The 27,817-nt window shown below is 44.1% G+C and overlaps 1 protein-coding gene across 5 annotated transcripts in view; it reads left to right on the forward strand.

Moving 5' to 3' along the window:
* The window catches only part of LOC135205726 (protein tramtrack, beta isoform-like), a 73,943-nt gene that overhangs the window by 16,517 nt on the left and 29,609 nt on the right, over positions 1-27,817 (forward strand). The window contains exon 2 of one of the 5 annotated variants that reach the window (XM_064236809.1): positions 12,617-12,695. The exons of 2 other annotated variants lie outside the window; for them this stretch is intronic. The gene's annotated coding sequence lies outside the window, so the exon portion shown is untranslated. The remainder of the gene's footprint in view (positions 1-12,616; positions 12,696-27,817) is intronic. 2 more of the 5 variants (XM_064236810.1, XM_064236808.1) reach the window with 2 other exon arrangements.

A 27,817-nucleotide genomic window follows, 5' to 3' on the forward strand; every position in this document is an offset into this window, starting at 1 on the left:
AAAAATAAAAAAAAAAAAAAAAAAAAAAAAGAAAAAAAAAAAAAAAAAAAAAAAAAAAAAAAAACCAAAAAAAAAAAAAAAAAAAAAAAAAAAAAAAAAAAAAAAAAAAAAAAAAAAAAAAAAAAAAAAAAAAAAAAAAAAAAAAAAAAAAAAAAAAAAAAAAAAAAAAAAAAAAAAAAAAAAAAAAAAAAACAAAAAAAAAAAAAAAAAAAAAATAAAAAAAAAAAAAAAAAAAAAAAAAAAAAAAAAAAAACAAAAAAAATTAAAAAAAAAAAAAAAATAAAAAAAAAAAAACAGTCCAAAAGCCGCAAATAATTTGTAACACTAATGAAAAATCCATTGCTTGTTTTCCAGTTACAACATAATTAAAAAAAACTAAGTTTCTGGTTAGATTACAACACAAATGCCAAGGTTACGACGTTTTTGTTATGCTTTTAACGATACCTCATATGCAGAACTAGTTTTTTGAGCGGAGGTGCATAAATTAATTAACGCTATTAAACTGTATGGTAAATTGACCGAACAACGACCTCGGACGGTCGAGGACAGCCAAGCGTAACAACCTACGAAAGGACGCCACTTCAATCGCGTGCCTGCCTGCATTCCACTAGGTTGTGTGCTGAGACGTTGCTGAAATTCCTTGCCATTTTCGCGCTAATTTACAATGGCTCCTAAACGCCAAAGTACTTCCTCCGATGATAGTTCATCCAAGAAGAGGAAGGTCATCACGATGGAGGTCAAATATGACGTGATAAAGCGTTCGGAGAAGGGAGAAACTAACACCGAAATAGGCCGTTCTTTAGGCTTGAGCAGGACACGGTGGTAACCATTGTGAAGGATAAAGGAATGTATTCTGGAAGCACGTTAAGGATGCTGCACGATGAAGTCAACGGTGATAAACGAGAAGCAACGTAGCCAGAGCATTGTTGAAATGGAGAAAGAAATTGCTCATGATCTGGCTGGAGGACCGCAGAACCTCAGCGACTGTTTCCGGTGAGCTTAAGTGTGATCCAGGAGAAGGCTAGAGCGCTGCATGAGGCAGTAGTGAAAAAGTTTGTGGCGAAGGCAGTTGCTGGTGGTGAATTTTCCGCGAGTAGAGGTTGGTTTAACCGTTTTAAGGCTCGTGCAAATTTGCATAATGTGAAGCTGCAAGGTGAAGCTGCTAGTGCTGATAGCGAAGCAGCAGAAAGTTTTCCAGGTGGTTTGGCTGAGATAATTAAGGATGGTGGTTACACGGCTGACCAAGTCTTTAATGTGGATGAGACTGGATTATTTTGGAAAAGAATGCCAAATCGAACGTACCTTTCCAAGGAGGAGAAGTCAGCACCTGGCCATAAAGCTGGAAAGGAGCGACTGACTTTGCTGTTTGGGGCCAATGCGAGTGGTGATTTGAAACTGAAAGCCCTTGCTGGTGTATTTGGCCGAGAATCCCAGGGCTTTCAAGGGCATTTTCAAGAGTCAACTCCCTGTGATTTGGAAATCTAACAAGAAGGCGTGGGTTACCTTAATGTCTCGAAGATTGGTTCATGACCATTTCGTGGCCAGCAGTGGAGCGGTATTTGACTTCGAAGGGTCTGCCTTTTAAGGCCCTCTTAGTCCTGGACAATGCCCCTGGTCACCCTTCAAATTTGAGCGACATGCATCCTAATGTGAAGGTGGTGTACCTCCCACCCAATACCACATCGCTGATACAGCCAATGGACCAGGGAGTAATAGCAAATTTCAAGGCTTACTACTACCTTAGAATGGACCATACGTGTTGCTTTGAGGGCCATAGAAGCTAACAAGGAGTTGACACTGAAGCAATTCTGGAAGGGCTACAACATTGCAGATGCAGTGAAGAACATTGCAAGTGCTTGGGACGAGGTGAAGACGACCACTTTAAATGGGGCCTGGAGGAAACTGTGTCCACAGTTTGTGAACAGTTTTGAAGGCTTTGACCAGGCAGAAGACGTCGAGACTGTGACGAGGAAGATCGTAGGGCTAAGCAAGAGGCTGCAACTAGATCGTTGAACCTGATGAATGTCAACAGAGCTGCTGGCTTTCCCTTCCATGGAGAGGAATTGTCTGCAGAGGACTTACTAGAACTTGAACAACAAATGATTGAGGAAGAGGAGGCGGCACCAGAGCCAAAACCCAGGTCATTAACTGTGAAAGGCTTGTCAGAGGGTTTTACTCATCTGGAGAGAGCCTTGGCTTCTTTTGAGGCAGAAGACCCTAACGTTTCTAGGTTTGACAAAATCAAGAGAGGAATCATGGATTTGGTGACTTTCTACAAGGAGACCCTGAAGGAGAAGCAGACGAAGAGAAGTGTGCAGTCCAGGCTTGACACTTTCTTTCACAAGTCTCCAGTACCACCACCTCCCACTCCTAGTCCTGGTAAGGAATTCTGAACTGTTTTACTAATTTATGTGTTTACATAGTGTACATATTAAAATGTGTTAATTTTTTAATGTAACAACTATAAATGTAAGAGTAAATTGTAACTTCATTAATTTTCATCATTTGTAATTTTATTGCAGAAGTGGTGTGACAGTTCCAGATCCCCCGTGTACTACCTGTGACAGTTCCAGATCTCCCTGTACTACCTGTGACAGTTCCAGATCCCCCTGTACCTGGACCCTCTGTATCAGCCCGCCCACCTGCACGTGTACAATCAGGTAAGCAATTTCATTTTTCTCATTTTCATGTTGGAAATTGTTTACACCCTACATACATTCGTACTAACTTACATAGTGGTACAATGTGTTTGATGTTGCATAACCTTATTATTATTTTTTTTTTCCATTTCAGACCCCTTTGATAGTGACAGTGACCCAGATGACCCTGAGCCTTTCCATGGTTTTTGATGCCTCGCCCTATACATCAGGTAAGGAATCCTTAACAAATTTGTATAAAATGTTTTATAAATTGCTAATAGAAATTTTATTAAAAGGGTACATATGCTACAATTACATCCACCTTATAATATATTTATGTACCCTATCATTCTTTCCAGATGTAGAGTTCCCTCATCAAGTTGATACAAGTATCACCTCCCCAGAGCCCAAATCAGTTGATACGAGTATCACTCTCCCATTCCTTCAGGTAAAAGAATTCTTCATTTTTATATTGAACATACGTATTACACACTACATATGTCAAACAGTAATAACATGTGCAGTAGTTACAGTAGTAGTAACTATCATTTTATATATTTTTATCATTCCAGACTCCCAAGCACCTGCCCATCCCACTCCATAGCCCAGCCACCCACTCTCATGTACCATATGACCATCCCAGTAAGCAAGCCAACCACTAGAATTTGGTAAGGACAGTTTTTTTTATTAATGTTTTAATATTACATATGTAATAACCATGTTTATGTATGTAAAACATACATACTATAAATCATATGTACTATTACATTAATCATTCCAGACTGGCATGTCAACCTGTGACTTTACATAAACCAGACCTCTACATAGCCTACATGTCTTCATTTTGCTGGAGGTAAGGAATTCTCAGTTGTGTTTAATGTTTGCATACCGTACAATAATTTTGTACACCTAAGTGGTTACATACTGTCCTTTAATATTAATTCTTCATTCCAGACCTGCCCATCATCCTAGCCTGTTATCTGTGATAAAGCACACTGAAGTTAGGTTTGGAATGCATCCTTATCATGAATGCTCTACACCCCTCCACCTCCATCTCCCACAACCTAGGTAACAGCTTTTGAGACTCACTAAAAGTTGGTTAAGTTATGTAAGGAATTTCTAAATTAAGTTTTATACTACATGTTATATGTGATATTAAACCACTGTATGGTGCATATTACTGTATGTAACTTACTATGCATAGAGTACTTACTAACATACTAATTATTTTTTGTACATTCCACCCCGAACCCCCTGAATGATGTAGGCTATGGGGCCACATAAGACTTTGTCCATCCAGGGTTACGATGAATGTAAAATATAAACTAAAGGTAAGGAATTAATTAACATACATTAACTCTTTTAGTAGTACACTCTTGATATATCTACAGTAATTAACATTTTTATGCATGACACTTACCTGGCAGTATATATATAGCTGTATTTTCTGAAGTCCGACAGAATTTAAAAAAACTTCCGACTAACACGCAGAGTGGTCGGCCAGGTGGTTAGTACCCATTCCCGCCGCTGGGAGGCGGGTATCAGGAACCATTCCCATTTTCTATTCATAAATTTTCTGTCGCCGGTACTGAAAAAAAAAAAACACCTGTTTTCAGTACCTCCGGCTTAGGATTTTGGAAACTTCATTTGCCGCGAAGTATCCTAATTGTCTTTTAATTTATTTACTTGGATTTGTGCTAGGCATACGCTATCTTAAATTGATTTGAATTTGATTCATTTTTGCATAAGATATCTGAATCTAGTTAGGCTAGTTTCAGAGGGTGTTGTCTGCAAAGATAGGGGGGTGTGGCTACCGAAAGCTTCGGTAGTTTCCGCACTTGGGTGGCGCAATTAATCAGTAATCATGTCTATGTTCCGTAAGGAAAAAGTATGATTCGTATGTACGCAATTAATCAGTAAACGTGTCTAATTCCGTAAGGAAAAAGTTTGTTTAGTATGTACGCATTAATCAATTACGAAAGTCAGGGTAGTGATACTGCTAACCTTCGGTAATTTTATTTTGCCTAACGCGGTAGTATGGCCTACGGGTTATGACTATGTCTGCGAGAGGTGATCGCTCTCCTTCATTGTTGTGAAGAGTTCTACTTCTGTTTTTGTTACGCCTAACCCTGTAAGGTTGCCTTCGGGCCCTAAAACAGTGTCTGTAGAGGTTATTGCCCTTTCTCTTATACTATTTCGATTCGTAACTTAGAATCGAAAGTGGTTGCTTTAGAGAGCAATAGTGAAGTGGCTAAGTGCAGTGACAGTGCCCCTTGTGTAGTGGAGGGTGCGTCAGATTGGCCTTATAACGCCTCTAGGTCTAGACCTCTGTCGAACTCCCAGAACCAAGGGAGAGGGCATGTCGAAAGCCGAAGGAGGGTTACAGGGAACCCCACCGATCTGGCGTGCCTTCGGCAGTTTCTGATGAAAATCCCCAGACTGCCAAAGTGCGTGCACATGCACGAATCCTGAAGGATTGCTTCTCGTCCTCCGAGGCGTCCTCCCCGCACAAGGGTTGGAGCTCTCGGAAGGACTCGCGCCCTCTAAGAAGAACTTTATAGAAGAGACGCTTCAGTCTTCTCCCTCGTTATGTGTTTCAGTGAGAAGTAAAAAGCGCAAAGGTTACCTGATCACGTGTACTTCTTTCCACCAAGAAATAGGAAAAAGAAGGCAGTTTCTCTCGCTTGTTTTGACGCCTGTCAGGAGCGTGACGCTTTTCTGCACGCTTATTTTGACGATCGGCTTGAACAGGACGCTCGGATGGACGCACTCACCAGTGGATGCCGAGCGTCCTCGCCAGTGGCCGCCGAGCGCGCACCAGGACGCCGAGCGTCCTCGCCAGTGGACGCCGAGCGCGCACCAGGACGCCGAGCGTCCTCGCCAGTGGACGCTGAGCGCGCACCAGAATGTTTCTGTTGAACTCTTCAAGCTCTTGTTTAAGATTTGAGCCTCAAGAAAGTGAACAGAACTTCGTCTTCGAAACCCAGCAAGACCTCGGGTTTCGTGAATTCAAGAGGTCTCTGTCAATATTATATTGCTTTTCGCAAAGGTGGATGGAGTTAAGGAAAGCTCAAGGGAAGATCTCGAGGAAAGCTCAAGGGAAGATCTCGTTTTCTCTACCTCAGGCAAGACTTTGAGATAAGACAGTTACGGGTTATGTAAAGGCTCGACGTCCTGAACGTCAGGATTTTCGGCAACGTTCAGTAGGATTCTTGCAAAGGCACTCATCAAAAGGACGCTCTTCAGGAAAGCGCAAGACAGGACTTCCTTTGCCATACTGCCAATAAATTTAAAGCTTTTTAGACCATCTGAAAGGGTTTTCAGATGATAGATTTTGTTAGTTCTAGTCGAGACTTCCATGCCGATTGAGCATCGTCGTTCTACCTACCGTAAGCCCAGTCTCTTAACAGGATTCTTGTCCCTTCCTTGTTTGAGACGGGAATCGAAAAATAAAAGGCTCGACTTCCTGGATTACGTTTTGTCAATTCAGTGACTTTCCCCCATTGACAATATACTATCGTTTTGTCAAGTAAGTGGGTCTCCCCTCATTGACAAAATATCTCTCTGTACCGTTAATGGGTTAGTTCTCATTGACAAACATCTCATTAACTTGATATTGCGTAAGCGAATAAGGACAAGGTTCGGAAGAGCTCTCCTTCCTCATTCGCAGACTCGTACAAGAAATAGACTGGTAGACTACGTCAAAGTCGTCAATGAACGCTTATGTCCAGTATCTTAAGAAGCTTGAGCTGTCTGCTTCGATTCTCTAAGTTTTGTTCATGAAACTTGCCTGTCAGATATGTATGTAGCTGTATTTCCGAATTCAGCTATATATATGTCTGCCAGGTAAGTATGAACAAACTTTGTGATTTTTTTTTTTTTTTTTTTTTTTTTTTTTTTTTGCCTTGCGTATTTACTACTGGTTGGTTCAAGTCATACACGCTTGCTGTAGTTACCTCTTGCGGATGGCAAACCGAGAAGGGCTATTGGCTACTATTTTAAGGACATTTAATCGTCACTCTCTGCAGCCTTCCAGGAGTTTCGATTTATCTTTTACCGTTGTATGGTAGTGTTCTGACGACACAAACGCATCTAAATATTTAGCGTTTTCTGTTTCGCTTAATATACCAGCTTGAGAGTCTCTTTTTGTTCAAAAAATAACGGACCTATTCTTCGTAGAATAGGGTAGCTGGCAACCCAGACATAAAGTTAAGAGACGACGTTCGTAAGCTGCTGGCTGCTGCTGTGTCTGACTGTCCAAGTTCCAAGTTCCAACCGAGCCAGTAACAGATCGTGCGCTGTCATGCGCTGTAGGTTACGTCTCTCTCCCCTGCGGGGTTGACTGACTAACCGTATCTCTGTGCTGGCGGTTACGTCTCTCCTGCGGGATTGACTGACTAACTGTATCTCTGTCCTACAGTCACGGACTTTAGCCTAAGATTGAGGGATTTCTTACGTGAAATGAATAAACGTTGTTGCATTAGTTTTGCCTTACTATGTTCAACAGAGTTATCTCTTAATCCTTTCGGTGCTCGTTACCGCACGGTATAGAACTACGAGTCTAACCGCAACTTGCACTTTTATATGCTCTCCTGCTTAGGCAAAGCGCAGCCTTATAGGGAAGTAAGCATACTCGGGGAAGGAATGGATGAGCTTGCTGGGGACCATTTCCTTCCTAAAGAAGTTTGTTTCCCCGAATAGACTGCAATTCAGACCACAGTTTTTTATCTTACTACCGGAAACTGAAATACTTATTCAAGATCTAGGAATTATTTCTGAACATCTCTCAGTGCGTCATGATAGAAGGAGGTGCCGGACATCTGGATAGTGTTTCAGATGTCCTGGATCTTAATCTGAAAGAAGTAAATGCAATTCGGTCGTCCCTCCAGTCCTCGAAACGAGTTTTTGGAACCAGTGGTCCACATCAACTCTGATATTCCACAGCTCTCTCATATCTTAAGAAGTATCTTTCTCTCGGTCCCTGCTCGAGTTTACGAGAAAGAGCCTATTATAACAAGGCGAGAATTGGAACGATCATCTAGAGGTTCGTTACAGGATTGCAAAAGTCCGTACGAATCGTCTCGATCGACGGCAGCAACGATAGATACTACAACATGCTAGGTATTTTAATTAAGTGATGTTCTTTTTATGGTTTTGTCTGAGAGGGTTATTTCCTCTTCAGTATGTGAAGTGTAATGTGTTACGTTAGCTTTGTGTGTGGTTCAGGTGGTCTAACTTATCCTAGCATGAATGCCCCTGGTAAGAGAGGGCTAGGGTTTCCTGTCAACAAATTGGTCACGTCCAGTTGTCAGACCCTTGTTATTAGCTTTCTCAACAAACAGGTCACATCCTAGTTGAGAGCTACTAAGGTTTAGCAGGCTAAGAGGCAGGACCTACGAAGTCAGCTACCTTAGCAGGTAAGGAACTTAATAAATAATTTTAAAAATTAGTTAATTTTTGAATATGACGATGTTGCTGTCTGTGACCCACCTCCAAATGTGTCAATCAGCTATATATATACCTGCCAGGTAAGTGTCATGCATAAAAATGATATTGTTATGATACAATAAAGTTTTATGCCTTACCTTACCTGGCAGGTAATATATAATTGAAATTCCCCACCCTCCTCCCCTCAGGAGACAGGGTTCAGAGAAAATCTGAGGAAAACGGGAATAGTTCCAAGTACCATGCGCCACGGGAACGTGGGGTGGGGGAGATCACCTGAACTACCAGTGGTCTAGCGGTTGCCGAGAGTTTTGAAAATTCTGCCAGTGCGAACAGACAACAGAGAATGTTGTTTGACAGATTTGCATCTGTCAAACAAAAAAGACCTTCACGATCATTGAGGTCTGTGGAATCTCGATTCTAGCTCACCATCTACTTTTTGCCTCGCCTGTTTTCTCGGAGTCAGACACTCGTGCGAGATCAGGCGACATATAGTTAGCCTGAGTTTCTTATTGACGAAGTCGATTGCGGACGACGTTGGGTTGCGTTGATACACCCCAAGGTTTGCTTAGATTGAATCGCCCAGGCAGTCCAGACACTCATCCTTCAGCTAAGAATAGTGCCTTTTGGTCTTCAGGGTACAGCCCTTGCTGTCCTTCTTTTTTTTCTCTGCCCTGCCTTGATTCGGGGGTCTGACTGGGTCAACTGGTCGTTCACCTGACTTTAGTACAGACTGTGCATTTCCGGATCGAAGCTTTCAATATGGAACTTAGACGTAGTCTGAAGTTCGTGATGTCAAAGCATTCGAACCTCTCCTGCCTGTTAACTTCTTGTATGTGATCAGGAAGGCCTTCTTCTAACCACCCTAGATACGACAAAGAGGGTTAGTGAGATTTTAAAGCCATCGTCACAAGTTTTGGCTTTAGAAAACACAAGGAGGTGTGCTCTCTAAGCCTTTCGTTATGGCCTAAGAATGGAAACCCTTTTTGTCCTTGGGCCAGGATCTTGGAAGCAAGGATGGCACAAGTTAGTGGGCAGGAGCCAGAGAGAGTCCTGTGCCCTGTCAGGTCTCTCAAGTTTTTATCTACTTAAAATCAAGAAAGTCGAAGTCAGTCGGGCAATCTGCAGTGTTCCGAAAAAGACCAGACTTGCCCATATCGAAGTACACCCTGGTTTTAGGGTTAAGGAGTTCTTTCAAAAAAATGCTCCTTCATTGTGTTTGCACAAAGATTTGAAAGCTTTTATCTGAATGCTCACGAGGTGAGGCGCGGCCTCGGAAGCATTTCAACAGAGCATGGCATCAGCAACATCCTGAGTACCATGTTTTAGCGAAGCAACTCTGGGTTCACTTCACACTCCCTGCGAGATGTGAAGATGGCATATGAGATCTGCTGCTCGCTAGGGCCATACGTGTCTGCAGACACAATCTTGGGGGCAAGAAGTACTACTCATCCTATCCTGTAGAAAATGGTTAGGAAGAGCTCTTAATTTAGTTGTGGAGTCGCTGACAACGGCGACTTTCTTAACTCTGAAGCCTTAGTTAACACACATTAACTTTGGCTAGGTTGGTCAGGTGGTGATATATATAATTATATATATATATTTTATTTTACTTCTTAGCCCTCATGGTATGGTCAATATGGTCTAGTCACATTGTGGTCACGCCCCGTTGACAGATCATCTGGAGTGCACCAGTTCAAGGTCTCCTACCTCGCTGGCACTCTAGTAAAGCAGAAGCAGACTTGGGTGACAGTAATCACGAAGTCGGCTTATGCTAAACAGGTGGAACCAAGATGTTAAATCATCTGGCATGCATTTGTGTCCCAAAATCCTTCTATTCTGTCCCTTCCCAACCTCCAACGGTGGGGTTCAACTATATATATATATCTGACAGGTAAGTTCATGAGCAAAATGATATTGTTATGATACAATAAAGTTTGTTCATACTTAACTGGCAGATATATATATATTCAAGTACCCACCCACCTCCCCTCAGGGGACAGTGGAAATAAAAATTATGAATAGAAAATGGGAATGGTTTCCTGATACCCGCCTCCCAGCGGCGGGAATGGGTACTAACCACCTGGCCGACCACTGCGGTGTGTCGGAAGTTTTTTTAAATTCTGTCGGACTTCAGAAAATACAGCTATATATATACTGCCAGGTAAGTATGCATAAAACTTTATTGTATCATAACAATATCATATTGCATTCACAACTTTCTGTAGTGTATATTTTGTACACTAATTTTGTTACTTTTTCCTTCCAGAACCAACATTTTTCACACAACTCCAGGTTGTTACTACAAGTGTCATCAAGGGATAACTACAAGTAGAAGCACCATTTTTGGATGGAAAAAACCCTTCAGGAAATAAGTATAACGTATCAACATGTAACATGTAGTGTAACAAAGTATGAACAGTAAGGGTTTTTTTGTTTTTACATACAGTAGTAACATATTACATACGTACATAACTTTTTTTTTACAGAAAACCAGGACCCCCTCCATGATGCAGGCTATGGGGCCACATAAAACTTTGTCCAGGGTTACTACATAACATAGCACGACAACTGTAAACTATGTACGTACTACTGTACTAAAGGTAAGGAATTATACATAGTATAGTAAACATACATTAAGTGACCAAGATCTCTCACATGGGATAAGTGATCAAGGTCCCTCATGGAATTACATACTGTACACTCCCCTGCTGAACAGGGGGTGTAGACCAATCATTTACAATATGCAATATTAAACCCTCCACTGTGGATGGTGCATATTACTGTATGTTTTAACTTACTATGCATATAGTACTTACTGACAAAATTATCTTTTGTACATTGCCAGAAACCACCTGGAATGATTGTAGGCTATGGGGGGCCACATAAGACTTTGTCCATCCAGGGTTACGATGAATGTAAAATATAAACTAAAGGTAAGGAATTAATTAACATACATTAACTAAGTTTTATACATGTTATATATGTGATATTAAACCACTGTATGGTGCATATTACTGTATGTAACTTACTATGCATAGAGTACTTACTGACATACCTAATTATTTTTTTTGTTACATTCCACAGAAACCCCTGAATGATGTAGGCTATGGGGCACACATAAGACTTTGTCCATCCAGGGTTACATAGCAGGACAACTTTAACTAAAAGTAAGGAATTAACTTCACATACATTAACTTTTTTTACTCTTGATATAACTCAAAGTAAGGAATTATAAACTAAAAGTAAGGAATTAATTAACATACATTAACTCTTTTACTCTTGATATCTATAATTTACATATTGTATTCAGGACTTTGTGTAGTATTTTGTACTAATTGTGTTATACTTTACCTTCCAGAGCTACCAGACTGGGTTATTTTTAGTGTACTCCAGGATCTAACAAAGTGTGCAATGCATGTGTATACGTATAGTGACAGTGTTTAGTGTATACCCTAAGGATTAAGTGTAGTGTACATTGTGCTTTTTAGTGTCACAAGAGTTTAATAAAGAATTATACCTTCAACAACCATCCTTTGCCATTGGAATAACCACACTACACATCATGCAATCTACTTGCATGTCACACAGGTAAGGTCTCTAACTTTTCTTAGTTTAAGGCATATTTCCAAGTGTCGTTCCGGCTTACGACGATTTTCGGCTTACGACGCGCCTCAAGACGGAAACCCCGTCGTAACCCGGGACTGCCTGTATATAGTTAATAAGGCTGATCCACCCGATGACGATGGATCCACTGCAGTGTTTCCCCCTAGGTACTAGCTAGCTATTAGGAAGGAGGAGCGTAAATACCTACCTCTCCTTCACATTTATTCAAATATTTACTGAATCGTGGACAACATTAAAAAATAAAATGAGCAGTTTATCTGCTTACAGAAGCAGAGATTGCAAAAAATAAATAACTAAATATAAATAAAATCAGGAATACCTAGCTAGTAGTAGGGGAAACAACCGAGTGGAATAGCTGATCCAGTCTTGCCCGCCTGTTGATCCACCCTCCGAAAAAGCATTGTAACACGTCCTGACACCGGAGATGGGCACCAGTCACGAGTCATCAGTGGTGGGAGCAACACCTCGAGACCTCTACTCTCCTTTCGAAGTAAGCAAAAGTACTGTTTTGGAGGGTGGATCAACAAGCGGGCAAGACTGGATCGGCTAGTCCACTCGGCTGTTTCCGCTATTAGGAAGGGGGACCTTACGTAAATAAACAAAAGACATGTCTCATGGGGATACGGGCCCTTTGAGAAAATCGTAAATTTCTGCTTCTGCCAGCAGATAATCTGCTCATTTTTTTTTCAGATCTATCAAAAAGTGGCTGTTGAAGAGCAAGAGCCCTTGCCAGGTTCCTACCCGGTTCCTACTAAACGCTCACTCCACAAACACAGTTGCAGGCACATTAAACTATTCGTGTGAATGCAGAGCTTTATTCCCTTTGGTGTTTTTACAATCTCTCCCTCTGTAAGCCGATACACTGCTCATTTTTTAGTAAATATAATGACTGCTTCTCTTTGCAGATCTGTTGAAAGAAGAAACCGAAAATACTTGAATACATGGACTGACTTAGGCTACCTCTGAATAGTATGTACCCAGTAGGTCAGAATCTGCGCTTTTCATCTGTCAGCAGTGTCACAAAAAGAATTAGTGCTAATCATAGCCATATTAATTCCCAGAAAACACCTAACATGGACCCCTCAGGGGGTTAGTGCCAAAAGTGCACCTCATGTGGTGCACTGTAGGCATTACTTAAGGTTTTTGCGGCATCCCTTCAGCCCCTTAGCTGCAATCTCTTTCATTACTTTTACTTCCTCCTCCTTTCATGGTCTCTCCTCCATCAGACTTTCCACCCTCTCCTAACAATCATTTCATAGCCTAGTGCAACTGCAAGGGTTTCCTCTAGTTACTAGTTTTGTACATGCAACTTCCCCGGCAGATATATACTTAGCTTATGTCTGACGTCCCGACAGAATTCAAAACTCGCGGCACACGCTACAGGTAGGTCAGGTGATCACCCTCTCCCGCCGCTGGTGGCGGGAATAGGAACCAATTCCCGTTTTCAGACCAGATTTTTTCTGTCGCCGGTGCTGACAACATCGTTGTTAGTTCCTCCTGCACGGAATTCTGCTTGCTTTGCTAAGGATTGTTTGGTGAAGTATTCTTTCTTTGGCTTTGGTATACGCTGATTTGGACCGTTATTTGGATTTGCTTAGGATTCTTCATTATGGCTGATGTTGTGCCTGAAACTCGTTTTAGGGTTTGTGTGAAAGAAGGATGTAAGGTGAGACTGCCGAAAGCGGCGTGGACCCTCACACTATTTGTGTTAAATGTAGGGGGAATGAATGCTCAGTTAGTAACACATGTGACGAATGTTTGAGTTTGACTGAAGTTCAATGGAAGAGTTTGACTGCGTATGTAAATAAGTTGGAGAAAGATAGAATTAGGAAAGCTGCTAAAAGTTCAAGTAGGTCCTGCTCTTTGGATCAGGACAATCTTTCTATTTCTAATGTAATTTCTCCTTCTGCTAACGCAAGTTCAGCTCCTTCCCCCCGCAGCGAAATCGTAGATTCGTCTCGATCGGAGAAAGCTGCAATGGAAGCGTCGATCCGTAAATTGCAAAGGCAATTACGAGAAATGGAAGGTAAGAGTGAAGTGTGCAGTGTGTTTACAGTGGTCCCCCAGTGTAGGGGTGAGGGGTGGCGTCTGACCGACGTTCCGCATTGCTCCTTAGGGGGGGGGCCCTAGACCTCTTTCAGACTCCCATGACCAATGGGCAGGAGGAATGTCGAAAGCCACAAGGGGGGATTTGTAGAGTATTCCCAACGGTCAGGCGTCCCTTCGGCAGGCCCTGTAGGCTCGTCCCAGGCTGCCTTGGACAGCTATAGACAAAGCGTCCTTAGGAAGTGTTTGTCCGACTCGGATTCTACTTCTCCAAGACGCGGATGGAGCTCCGCGTCTAAGTCGCGCCCTCTAAGAGAGCCTGGAAGGCGCCGCAGGAGACGCATTAGACTCCAGTCCAGAGCCTTTTCCGGAGTATTCTCCCGCTCAGAAGAAGAGAGCGATGAAGTCTCCTGTTTCTTCTCCGGAAGGAATTCGTACTTCTACAAAGAAGTTTCTTGGTAGGACTGCATGGAGCAGCTATCCTCGTTAGTAGGCTCGCTGTCTAAGGAGCCTTCTCGCAGGAAGGACGTCTCTCTTCCAGTAAAGAGCTCTCTTAAGAGACGGTCGTCAAGTCGGCGTTCGGACTCTGGTAGGCGCCTCTCTCCTGGAAGGCGCTACTCCCCAACAGGCCGTTACGATACGCTCTCCCTTTCAGGAACGATCTACTACTCCGACCAGAAGAGCTTCTTTCTAGTAGGATCCCACATTCGTCTAGACGCCCGAATAAGGGCGCAAGCCCCTCTCCTGACAAGGATAGTCGATCGCCTTTCTTAGGAGTAAAGAATGTTCTTCTCCTTATAGGCGTTGTCTGAGAGATACAAGCGCCTCTCCTTGCTATCTTAAGGAACAAGATAATCTCCGTTATTCACGGGGACGCAGAGAGAGAGAAGAAGAAGTCTTGCCCCCCAGACGTTCTCGGAGAGATTTTAGCGCCTCTCCTAGCAGGCGCCATCGTGATGTTAGAAGGTATTCTTCAAAACAGGCGTTTTACTCTTATTCCAGACGCCCAGAACGGGACGCTAGCGCCTCTCCTCGCAGACGCCAGGAGCCTGAAAAGAGCAGGATGGTTCTCTACGCTCTACTCCTGTTAGGCTTTCCTTAGGAGTTACGAGTTAGCCTTCTTACGAGAACATTCGGAAGGAAGTAAACCCCTCTCCTGGCAGGAGCCAGGATGAGAGCAGACAAAAGTTTTTTTTTTTTTCTACCCCCCCAATGGCGTGTACGCCTGATAGACGCTACCGATGGAAGGCTAGCGCCTCTCCTCACAGGCGCCAAGAGCCTGAAAAGAGCCTGTTAAGGGATTCTCGCCTACTCCTTATAGAGTTACCTGTAAAGATGCGAGCTCTTCCCCTCTCAAGCAGCAAGAACCTCCTGCCTCTACCAAACTTCCTTCAAAGGAAAAGAGCGCTTCTCCTTCTAGGACTCCTTCTCCGAAGAGGCATTCTTCTCCTAATGCTACCTTTGAAGAGGTATCTGAGGAGGAACTTCCTGTAGATGCGGTCGTCCTCCGATTACAAGAGACTGGCAGCCCTGCTTCTTCAAGAGTTCGGTGACTCTCTTCGTCCTGCAGATCCTCCTTCGCCGGGATCACTGCTTTGCAAAAGCCACTAAAGCTTTCCAAGTCCTCTTCGTTCGTGAAAATGAATCCGACCCTTTCGATGAAGAAAGCCATCAAGAGCTTGGAGAACTGGCTCCTCTCTAAAAAAGAAGCGGGCAAGACGGTTTTTTCCTGCCTCCTTCGAAGTTGGCAGGTAAGCCAGGTGTCTGGTATGACACGAAAGAGCCAATGGGATTGGGTCCTCCCACTTCTTCAGCTGATGCTGATTTTTCAGCGTTAGTGGATGCGTCTAGAAGACTCGCTCTTCATTCGGCAAAGGCCTCATGGGGAATGTGCGAAATGGACCATTTACTTAAGGGTCTATTTCGTACACTTGAGGTCTTTAATTTTATGGATTGGGCCTTGGGAGCTCTTGCTAAGAGAGCACAGGATCCAGACTTTGTTTCGATGGAAGTTTTAACAAGTGTACTTTCTTGCCTGGATAAGGCCTTGATGGATGGATCTACGGAGGTGGCTTCTCTCTTTGGATCGGCAGTCCTTAAAAAGAGATCTGTCTTCAGTTCTTTTTTGACGAAATCGGTGTCTTCCTCTACAGAGATCCTCTCTGCTTTATTCGCCCCTGTCTAGTCACCTGTTTCCACAAGAGACAGTGAGAGATATATCTAAGTCGTTATCCGGAAAGGCTACTCAGGATCTGCTTGCGCAGTCGGCGAAAAGACTAAACCAGCAGTACCTTTGGCTAAAAGAGAGAACCTGCTTTTCAGCAACCCTTTCGAGGGAGAACGACGGCTAGACCCTCTCTTAGGAGTAGGAGACCGGTTAAGAGAGGAAGATCAGCACGTAAGCCCTTCCCTAAACCACAATGAAAAAGTAGTCCTCCAGACTACAGTAGGAGCCAGACTGCTGAAGTTTGGCGAAAGTCCTGGGGCTCAGAGAGGGGCGGACAACTGGTCCCTCTCTATCCTCGAGAGAGGATACCTTATCCCCTTCAGGGAGAAGCCTCCCTTAACAACAACTCCAAGGGAGTTAACAGCAAGATACCGAGATTCTTTAAAGAACCAGGCCCTGCTTCAACTAGTAGAAGAAATGATGGAACAAAGAGGCGATAGAAAGGGTGCAAGACCTTCAATCTCCAGGGTTCTACAACCGTCTTTTTCTTGTACCAAAAGCATCAAGGACAGTGGAGACCAGTCCTGGACGTAAGTGCCCTGAATTGCTTCGTTGTAAAAACGAAGTTCACGATGGAGACGACTTCCTCCGTTCTTGCAGCGCTTCGTCCAGGGGATTGGATGGTGTCCCTGGACCTTCAGGATGCCTATTTTCATGTACCTATCCATCCCTCGTCCAGGAGGTACCTAAGATTCTGGTACAGGGCAAAGTTTTTCAATTTCGAGCCCTATGCTTCGGTCTTGCCACGGCCCTCAGGTGTTCACGGGTCTTATGAGGAATGTCGCTCATTGGCTTCATATCGAAGGAGTAAGAATCTCGTTGTATCTCGACGATTGGCTGATCAGGGCCCAATCAAAAGATCGTTGTCTGGAGGACTTGAAATTAACACTGGATCTAGTTCAGTCCTTGGGACTGTTACTAACCTCGGGAAGTCCAGATGAATCCCCAGCAAAGCATTGTCTATCTGGGGATTCTGATGGATTCTCGGGGTTTTCTGTGTGTATCCATCAAAGGAACGACAGGAGAGTGTTTACAGAAAGTGACGACCTCCTAGAGAAAGAAAACAAATGTTCCGCGAGGGAATGGATGAGTCTTCTGGGGACCCTTTCCTCGTTGGAACATAGTTCGTTTCTCTAGGGAGGCTACACCTTAAGACCCCTACAATCTTCCTCAGAGAGAATGGGATCAGAAGCACCAAGAGCTTTCGGATCCTTTCAGCTCTCGAAGAGCATAAAAAGGACCTCAGTTGGTGGTTAGAGCCAAACAGATTGAATCAAGGGCTCTCCCTTCAGTTGTCGAGCCCTCGCCTAGTTGTTATTCACAGACGCCTCGGAAAAAGGATGGGAGCGACTCTAGGCTCGAGAGAAGTGTCAGGCACCTGGAATGGGGAACAGGTGTCCTGGCATATCAACAAGAAGGAACTGGCAGCAGTCCCATCTAGCTCTCGTTCACTTCGAACCTCAAGTATTGGGTTCCGTGTTGCAAGTGAATTCGGACAACACGACAGCTCTAGCCTATATAAGGAAACAGGGAGGGACTCTCTCCTTCTCCCTGTTCGAGAAAAGCAAAGGAGCTTCTTCTTTGGCGACGAGGAACGGCGAATAACTCTTCTAACCAGTTTCATCCGGAGAAGAACGTGAAGAGTCATCTTCTGAGCAGAAGAGATCAGGTCCTTTCTACGGAATGGACTCTGCATTCAGAAGTGTGCGACCGGATTTGGGACCTCTGGGGAGACCCAATATCGACCTGTTCGCAACGAATTGGAATGCGAGGTTGGAGAACTACTGCTCTCCGATTTCAGATCCAAAGGCAGTTGCAGTGGACGGTCTCCTTCTGGATTGATTGGAAGGGGATCGAACGGGTACGCTTTTCCTCCTTTCAAGATAATAGGAGAGGTGGTAAGGAAGTTCGTTTCGACGGAGGGAACCAAACTGACCCTCATCGCCCCATTCTGGCCAGCCCAAGAATGGTACACAAAGAGGTACTGGAATGGATGATAGATTTCCCGAGGGCCCTTCCACTGCGGAAGGATCTTCTCAGACAGCCCCACTTCGACAGATACCACAAAAACCTCCCCGCTCTCAGTCTGACTGCCTTCAGACTGTCGAAGGACTCGTCAGAGCGAGGGGTTTTCACGCAAGGCTGCAAAGGCAATTGCTAGAGCCAGAAGACCTTCAACTCTTCGCGTGTACCAGTCGAAGTGGGAGGTGTTCCGAAGATGGGCCAAGTCCCAGAAAGTATCCTCTTCCAGTACCTCTGTAAATGAAATAGTGGATTTTCTCCTTTATTTGAGGGAGAAATGCAATCTGGCCGTTACCACAATAAGGGGATATAAAAGCATGCTCTCATCTGTTTTTAGACATAGAGGCCTTAATATCTCGGAAGACAAGGATCTGCATGACTTGTTAAGGTCCTTTGAAACCTCGAAGGCCAAGACTATAAGACCACCTAGTTGGAACCTGGATGTGGTCCTTAGATATTTAATGTCCAAGAAATTCGAACCTCCTCAAAATTCCTCATTCAGAGACTTGACTAGAAAGTCTCTTTCTCTTTGCACTAGCCTCTGCTAAGAGAGTTAGTGAACTTCAGGCTTTAGAAGGAACTGTGGGCTTTAAGGAAGATTCTGCAGTATGCTCCTTTAATCCCCTGTTTTTAGCAAGAACGAAAATCCTTCTAAACCATGGCCAAGGACTTTTGAGATTAGGGACTGTCCTCTTTGGTAGGGAGAGACTTAGAGAAGACATTGTGCCCAGTCAGGATCCTCAAGTTCTACCTAGAGAGAAGAAGCTACTTGGTGGAAATGTAGATAGCCTTTGGTGTTCCGTAAGAAATCCTAAGAGGATGATTTCTAAGAATGCTCAAGCGTATTTTATTAAAGACGTTATCAAAGAAGCGCATGCTTCCTGTGAAGAGGAACATTTAAGGCAAGAGTCAAAGCACATGAGGTCAGAGCTGTAGCTACCTCTTTAGCGTATCATAGGAATATGTCGATACAGACTCTTGTCGAATCCACCTATTGGAGGTGCAATTCGGTGTTTGCATCAAATTACTTAAGAGACGTGCGAGTCACTTATGACAAGTGCTTCTCTCTCGGACCGTTCGTGTCTGCGGATTCGTTGCTGGGGCAAGGAGCTGAACCTAATCCTTTATAGTTAGTTAAGTTTAGTATTTTTAAACGTTTTTTGGTGTTGTGTTTTTATGGTCGATTGGAAGGAGTCTTGGGAATGCTCCTTTCAAATCGTAGTGTTAACAAATGTATGTGGTCAGGTGGTCAGGATTGGTTTTTTCGTGCTCCTTGTTAGTGATTTGGACCTAGGCTCTGTCATGTAAGAGGGTTAGTCCCCGTTGATACGACAAAGGTGAAGGCTCTACCATGTAAGTGGGCCAGCCCCCATTGGTATGATCCAAGACAAGGCTCTGTCAAGTAACGTGGCTCGCCCCCATTGACACGATCCAGAAGAGCTATCAGTGTCAGGTCTCATCCCCACTGAAACTCTTCAGGCAAGCAGACTCATAGACAGTAATCATGAAGTCTTCTGCCCAATAAGGTAGGAACCAAGGTTTTAATAAGTTTATATTTATGACCTACAACAGATGTTGTTTCCCTGTTTTTATTGTTATTTATTAGAGTAACTATCTCTTACCCGCCACCAAGGGTGTCAATCAGCTAAGTATATCTGCCGCGGGAGTTGCATGTACAAAAATGATATTGTTAGTATACAATAAAGTTTTGTACATACTTACCCGGCAGATATATACGATGAATGGCCCACACCCATCCTCCCCTCAGGAGATAGGCGTAAGAGAAAAATCTGGTCTGAAAACGGGAATTGGTTCCTATTCCCGCCACCCAGCGGCGGGAGAGGGTGATCACCTGACCTACCTGTAGCGTGTGCCGCGAGTTTTGAATTCTGTCGGGACGTCAGAGACATAAGCTAAGTATATATCTGCCGGGTAAGTATGTACAAAACTTTATTGTATACTAACAATATCATTTTACTCTTAATTTCCCTTTCAGTGCTGAATGACCTCATAGGTCCCAGTATTTTGCCTTTTGACCAAAATCTTATGTTCCATCTTATATTCATAATATGGATGTTGAGAGGTCTCCAGATATTGGTTGTGAATACAGTAGTACATGGAAAAAACTTTTGGGAAGTTCTTTCTGCATACCAAGTCTGAGCAGCGTGATCCTTTTGATAATGCTTTACTGTGACACTTATGCATATGTATGTCAATTTTTTCACCATGAAATTGGAAGTAAAAAATTTGTTGAAAATTGGCTGTGTAGCCTAAGTGCTCTCACCTCTCATGCAGAAAATCTCCTTTGTAAAATCTTCTGTATAACTACTAATAATGGGCTTTGAGCACTGTACTATTTCACTACATATATTAATGCAAGTTACAAAGACATTCCTTCTTTGATATCAACTTCATTTACTAAAAACATATGATTCTTGATTTCATTCATATAGCAGCATAGTGTGGGTTGCCAGCACCCAGGGCAAGGCAGACATTGTGCCCATTAACCCATGGATGTAAAACAAATGCTTTGTTAGCGGAGTTGTGATTCTGGCTTGACCTTAGTACAAGAAACATGCAGATAATGACTGGAATTAATTGATCAGTTCAAGGTAGATATTGCAAGACATTCAGTACAGATGGATATGTTTCACCAGTGACTTGCTCTCCTGCAAATTCAGAACTGATTTCATCAATGAACCAATTCAGCACATGTGCCGAGTACATATCATGCTGCATCTATGATCATCTAAATAAATCACCTTTGATGCCACATTGTATAGTGGAAGGAAGTCAGTTCTTATGAGCAGATTGCTAACTGAAGAGCTTTATATCTGCTTTTGCGGATTTACAAGCAGAATTTAACCATCACTGGTTCATCTGTTAGTTGTGAAAGCAGTGTCTCTAAATTTAAGTTAATTAGAAATCTACTATAAGCCAAGAAATTGTGAATTGCAGTAATTTTATCAACTGAGAAAGATTTCAATGTAGATTTCAGTGCTATTATTAAGAAATTTGCCAAAATTAACCAAAGTGATTTTGAATAAACTTAAGTATACTTCTAGCAATCAAAGTTTTTTCATCCAACCTCAATTTGGGGGTTAAGGGCATTCAATACTGGGCAGGTGGAAGGAACTCAGGGCGGGCTAAGTCCACAAGCTGTTCGGCACAATACTTGCCTTGCCTTGGGTGCTAGCAACCCATGCTGTAGTGCTGTATGTGTTGAGAGCTATAAAGCATCACAAACTACTGTTACAGAGTTGTTACATTAGAACACATCATGCACTTATATACTTTTAACTTTTAACCTTAAATGTGAATCAAATTAAAACATGAAAATATTGTGAAATTATATTTTCATACATTCAACTTACCTGTCAGATATATACATAGCTATCGACTCCGTTGTCCCCGACAGAAATTCAAATTTCGCGCACTCGCTACAGGTAGGTCAGGTGATCTACCGCCCTGCTCTGGGTAGCAGGACTAGGAACTATTCCCGTTTTCTAATCAGATTCTCTCTGTTGCCGGTAGTATCAACATTGTTGTTACTTCCTCCTGACTGGAATTCTTTTTTCACAACGCTTTTGATCATCTTTCGACTGATTTTTGGTGACGTACTTGGATCGTTGTTTGGCATTCGCTATCGTGGACTGGTTTTTGGACTTCGCTTTGGATTTTCGTGAATATGTCTGATTCTAGTGTTAGCTTCAGAGTGTGTGAATGAAGGCTGTAAGGTGAGGATTCCGAAAGCTTCGGTAGATCCTCACACTACATGCAGTGGTTGTAGAAAGGTTGAATGCTCAATTGAGAATACGTGTAACGAGTGTGAGAGATTGAGTGCGCAAGAATGGAAGAATCTGACTTCTTACTTGAAGAAGTTAGAGAAAGATAGAGAGAGGAAGGCGGCTTACAAAAGCCGGAAAATGTCTAGTAGTTCTGTAGCTTCTTCTTCTTCTCTTAATTATGCCCATTCTATTTCAGCCCGTTCACAAGTTTATCCCTCTGATTCCGCCTCAGAAATAGCGGAACTCAGAGCTTCCCTTCAAAAAATGCAAGAGAAAATGGAAGCATTAGAAGGTAAGAGAAGTGAATGTGGTTTCTCGAGTGATGTTAGTGTCCCCAGTGTAGTGGAGGGGGCGTCTGGTCGTCCCTGCGACGCTCCCAGGCCTAGACCTCTTCCAAGCTCCCTGGCCCAGAGGAGAAGGAAAGTCGAAAGCCTTACGGGGGTCGTGGGGAATCCCCAACGATCAGGCGTCCCTTCGGCAGAATCGTATACATCTCAGTCTGCCAGGGACAGCTATAGAAAAAGCGTCCTTCGTGAGTGCTTTTTCATCTTCTAGTTCGCCTTCTCCGAGAAGAGGATGGAAGGAATCGAAGCTTTCACGTCCGCTAAAAAGGAACTGGAAAGAACCTGAGCTTAATTCTAGCCCCGAGCGCTTCTCTGAAGAGGAGGCACCTTCGGTAATCAAGAAAGCTAGAAAGGATTTAGATCCTTGGAAGGGAAAAGACTCTCGAGCACCTCCAGATCTCCTTCTCCTGATTCGAATGAGCCTTCGACCAGGAGAATGTTGATGAATGTACAAGAGCAAATAGCGTCTTTGGTAGGAGTACTTTCTAAGGAGCCTACTCGTAAAAAGGATGACAGGCTTCCGATAAGAGATCCAAATACCGATCTCCTGTCGGGCGCGACGAACCCTCCAGGGGAGTTGTCGCACAAGCGGCCATCTCTGGGGGGAGCGGTGCGTTAGGCAGGCGAGATGTGGGAAGGAATAACTCCTACCAAGCGTCAGGCGCCAACTAGGAGCCAGGCGCCAAGTAGGCGCAAAGAGCCTGACTTTACTGTAGATCGTTCTAGGCCCAGATCTTCATCCAAGCAACAAGAGCCAACTGGAGAAGGAGAGAACTCCTGATAGGAGTATAGCGCCCGCTAAGCGCAATATACTTGCTATTCGAAAGGCGCATTCCATGAGCGATACTCCTACCAAGCTCAGGAGTATTCGGAACTAGATGCGCCTTCCGTAGGTCAGGAGTATTCGGGAAGAGATACTCCTGCCAAGCGCCTTGATTACTCTGGCCTCGATACTCCTCCCAGGCGCGCCAGGGAGTATTCTGGACTTTTTACTCCTACCAGGCGCCAGGAGTATTCGAAGCGCGATGCGCCTACCAAGCGCCAGGAGTATTCTGAGCTTAATACTCCTAACAGGCGCCAGGAGTATTTGGAGCGAGATGCGCCTTCCAGACGGCAGGAGTATTCAAAGAGTGTAACGACTGTCAGGCGCCAGGAGTATTCCAAACAGGATACTCCTACCAGGCCTCAGGAGTATTCTCAGCGAGATACTCCTGCTAAACGCCAGGCGCATTCTCCTCGTGAAGAGCTTGACATCCGACAGGAGTCTAACAGGCGTAGAGCAGTGATACGTGACTCGCCTAATGATAAACGTAAGGAGAGAGTTACTCCTAGCCCATCTCCTTATAGAAGTGCTTCTTCTTTGGAAAGGAAGAAATCAAGAGAGGAGACAGAGGAGGGAAGGGAGCCTTCTCCTTCCGATCCTATTAATTTAGATGACGTCTCGGAGGACGAAGTTTCTAACAGAGAAGGGCTTTCGAATTACAAAGTTCTTTCTGCTCTTTTCTTAGAAGAATATGGAGATGCATTAACTCCAGCCGCTCCTCCTTCTCCTCGCTCTCTATTTTCAAGTACGAAGGCACACAAGTCTTCGTCTTTCCTGAAAATGAAGCCGGCCATATCCATGAAAAGGGTCTTGCAATCTCTGGACTCCTAGATCAAGACTAAGAAGGAGTTAGGAAGGACGATCTTTTGCATGCCTCCCGCTAAACTAAGGGGCAGGAGAGGCATATGGTACGAAACGGGAGAAAACATGGGATTGTCTCTACCCGTTTCAGCTGAATCGGACTTCTCCAGTCTCGTAGACTCGTCGAGGAGACATGCCTTGAATTCAGCAAAAGCAACATGGGGTCTTTTGGAAATGGACCTTCTCCTCAAGGGACTTTTTCATACCTTAGAAGTATTTAACTTCCTAGATTGCTCCCTTGGGGTCATTGCTAAGAAGTCCCATGAAAAAGAACAACTAAGCCCTGAAACCTTGCATAGCATCCTTACATGCATAGATAAGGCGGTTCAAGATGGATCGGCGGAAGTGTGCTCCCTCTTCAGTGCGGGAATACTAAAGAAGAGAGCGGTTCATAGTGCCTTTCTCACTAAGGCCGTCTTGCCTTCGTAGAGATCCGCTTTGTTGTATGCGCCTCTCTCTGAGCATTTATTTCCTTCGCAGTTGGTGAGAGACATTGCCCATTCGCTAACTGAGAAAGCCACTCAGGATCTTTTAAGGCAATCCTCAAGGAAGAATAGACCTGTGGCTAGTGAGGAAAAGAAAGCATCTAAGCCAACTCAACAACAGCAGCCCTTTCGAGGAGGCGGCGCTCAGGCTAGATCCATCGTCAGAAGGAAATCAACTGAAAAAAGGGGAAGATCTGCCTTCCGTCCCTTTAAGAAGGGAAAATGAGAAATCTTTCCTCCAGACACCTGTAGGAGCCAGGTTACAATTCTTTGCGGGAGCATGGAAGACATAGGATCTGATCCTTGGGGTCAATGTCAGTAATCAAGAAGGGTTATTATATCCCATTCAAGGACAGACCCCCCTTGACAACGTCACCGAGGGAACTGTCAGCCAGATACAAGGACCCTGTTCTGATGGATCTCTTCGTCAAATGGTGGAGCAGATGTGGGACAAAAGAGCAATAGAGCTGGTACTGGATCAAAGCTCCCCGGGGTTTTACAATCGCTTGTTTCTCGTAGCGAAAGCCTCGGGGGGATGGAGACCGGTACTGGATGTAAGTTCGCTGAACAAATTCGTACAACAACAGAAGTTCAGCATGGAAACGTCTGCCTCAGTACTTGCAGCTCTCCGTCAAGGAGATTGGAAGGCGTCTCTAGATCTTCAAGACGCATATTTCCACGTCCGATTCACCATTCGTCGAGGAAGTACCTTCGTTTCATGTTCGAGGGAAGGATCTATCAGTCAGGGCCCTGTGTTTCGGCCTGTCTACGGCTCCCCAAGTCTTCACAGACTTGATGAAAAATGTGTCAAAACACCTTCACATGAAAGGGATAACGTCTCCCTATACCTGGAACGACTGGCTCATCAGGGCCAGGTCCTCAAAGCAGTGTCTGGAGGACCTGTCAACAATCCTGGAATTGACAAAGACATTAGGATTAATCGTGAACCTCGAGAAATCCCAGATGGTCCCCAGCCAGAACGTAGTCTATCTGGGGATTCAGATGGATTCTCGGGGTTTTCGAGTATTTCCTTCTCAAGAGAGAGTAAGGAAAGGCTGTGCCACAGTATTGAACTTCTTAGAGAAAGAGCGTACTTCAGCGAGGGAATGGTTGAGCCTTCTGGGGACCCTTTCCTCTCTCGAACAGTTCTTTCCTCTAGGAAGACTGCATCTCCGTCCGCTTCAGTACTTCCTGAGAAGCAGTTGGAGTTGGAAGACAGGACAGCTCTCGGACACGTTTCCGATCTCATTAGAAGTAAAGCAACAGTTAAGGTGGTGGTGACCCCCTTGGAAGAAAACAGAGGAGTATCCTTAGAAGTTCGGAACCCAAACCTGACATTGTTCTCAGACGCGTCGGAGACAGGTTGGGGTGCGACTCTAGGGTCCGAAGAAGTGTCAGGCACCTGGTCGGAAGAGCAGGTGTCATGGCACATAAATTGCAAGGAGCTCTTTGCGATTCACCTCGCGTTAAGGAGCTTCGAGCAGATAGTCAGAGACAAAGTAATTCAGATAAACTCCGACAATACGACCGCTCTGGCTTATGTCAAGAAACAAGGAGGAACTCACTCTTTCGCCCTTTTACGAAAACTGGCAAGAGATCTGCTGATTTGGGCAAATCAAAGGAATGTGGTCCTTCTAACGAGATTTGTTCAAGGGGAGAGGAACGTGAGAGCGGACAGACTGAGCAGGAGGTTCCAGGTCCTTCCTACAGATGACCCTCCACTACTCGGAAGTCTGTCAGACCCGTTGGTATCTTTGGGGAAACCACAGATAGATCTATTCGCCACGTTTCTCTCCAAAAGGATAGACACATTTTGCGCCCTGGTAGAGGATCCCAGGGCTTATGCTATAGACGCCTTTCTCCTGGACTGGTCAGGGCTAGACGTGTACGCTTTTCCCCCATTCAAGATTCTGGGGAAGTAGTCAGAAAGTTTGTGGCCTCGAAGGGAACCAGAATGACTCTGATAGCCCCATATTGGCCATCCCGAATTTGGTTCACGGAGGTGATGGAGTGGACAGTGGACTTCCCCAGATCTCTTCCAAACAGGATAGATCTGTTCAAACAACCCCACTTCGAGAGGTACCATCAAATCTACCCGCTCTTGCTCTGACTGCCTTTCGACTATCGAAAGATTGGTCAGAGCGAGAGGGTTTTCTCGCAAGGCGGCAAGCGCAATTGCTAGAGCCCGCAGATCATCTATTAGGCGAGTGTACCAATCGAAGTGGGAAGTTTTCAGAAACTGGTGCAGGTCGAAGAAGCTGTCCTCTTCCAATACCTCTGTAACCGAAATTGCGGATTTCCTTCTTTTCCTGAGGGAAAAGTCACATCTCTCTGTACCAACAATTAAAGGATACAGAAGTATGCTTTCGTCAGTCTTTAGAAACAGGGGCTTAGACTTGACGAATAATAAAGATTTGCACGATCTCATCCGCTCCTTTGAAACGTCCAAGTCAGTAGAGCCTAGGATTCCGAGCTGGAACTTAGATGTGGTTCTGAAATTTCTATCCTCGGAAAAGTTCGAACCACCTCATACGGCTCATTCCGTGATATCACTAGAAAGTGTATATTTCTTCTATCTCTGGCTACGGCTAAAAGGGTCAGCGAGTTGCACGCCCTTGAGTCACGAGTTGGTTTCAAAGAAGATTCTGCGATTTGTTCATTCCAGACTCTTTTTCTTGCCAAAAACGAGAACCCTTCGAATCCCTGGCCTAGGAGTTTCGAGGTAAAAGGACTTACTAGCCTAGTAGGCAGAGAAATAGAAAGATCACTTTGTCCAGTTAGAGCACTGAAATTCTATCTGGACAGAAAAGAAGCGGGAGGCTCACAACATGGTCTTTGGTGCTCGGTGAAGACCCCATGAGACCTATGTCTAAAAATGCTTTGGCCTTCTTTGTTAGAAGTGTAATTACCGAGGCTCATAAGAACTGCCCAGATGACTCTTTTAATCTATTAAGAGTAAGAGCTCATGAGGTAAGGGCAATCGCGACATCAATTGCGTTCCAGAGAAATATGTCACTTAAAAATATTTTGGACGCAACCTATTGGAGATGCAACTCAGTATTTGCATCTCATTATTTAAAAGATGTGCGAGTAACGTATGAGAAATGTTTTTCTTTAGGTCCGTTTGTGTCAGCACAGACGGTTCTGGGTAAAGGAGAGAGCACCGATCCTTAAATATGTGTACGTAACCCTCTTGTCTGATGTGTTCTCGTGTTTCCTGTGCATGGGAGTGTCAGATGTCGCACTGGCGGCCTTCACTTCGCTTCATTAGGAAATCGAGTGACAGCTGACTGTTAGAGGGGTACAAAATTTTTATTTTGATTTTGTATGTATGAGTTTCGAGTTTGTGGTTGTTTGCTAAGAGTTTGGGGATGACTCTTAACAATCTTAGAACTAACACGGGTTAGGATCGGGTGATCGGGATCGGTTGTGTGCCCCTTAAAGAAGGCGTGTTGTCATATAAGCAGATTAGCACCCCTTGACAAACGCTAGTTAGGCTCTGCCGAGTAA

This window comes from Macrobrachium nipponense, chromosome 24, assembly GCF_015104395.2.
Source record: "Macrobrachium nipponense isolate FS-2020 chromosome 24, ASM1510439v2, whole genome shotgun sequence".
NCBI lineage: Eukaryota > Metazoa > Arthropoda > Malacostraca > Decapoda > Palaemonidae > Macrobrachium > Macrobrachium nipponense.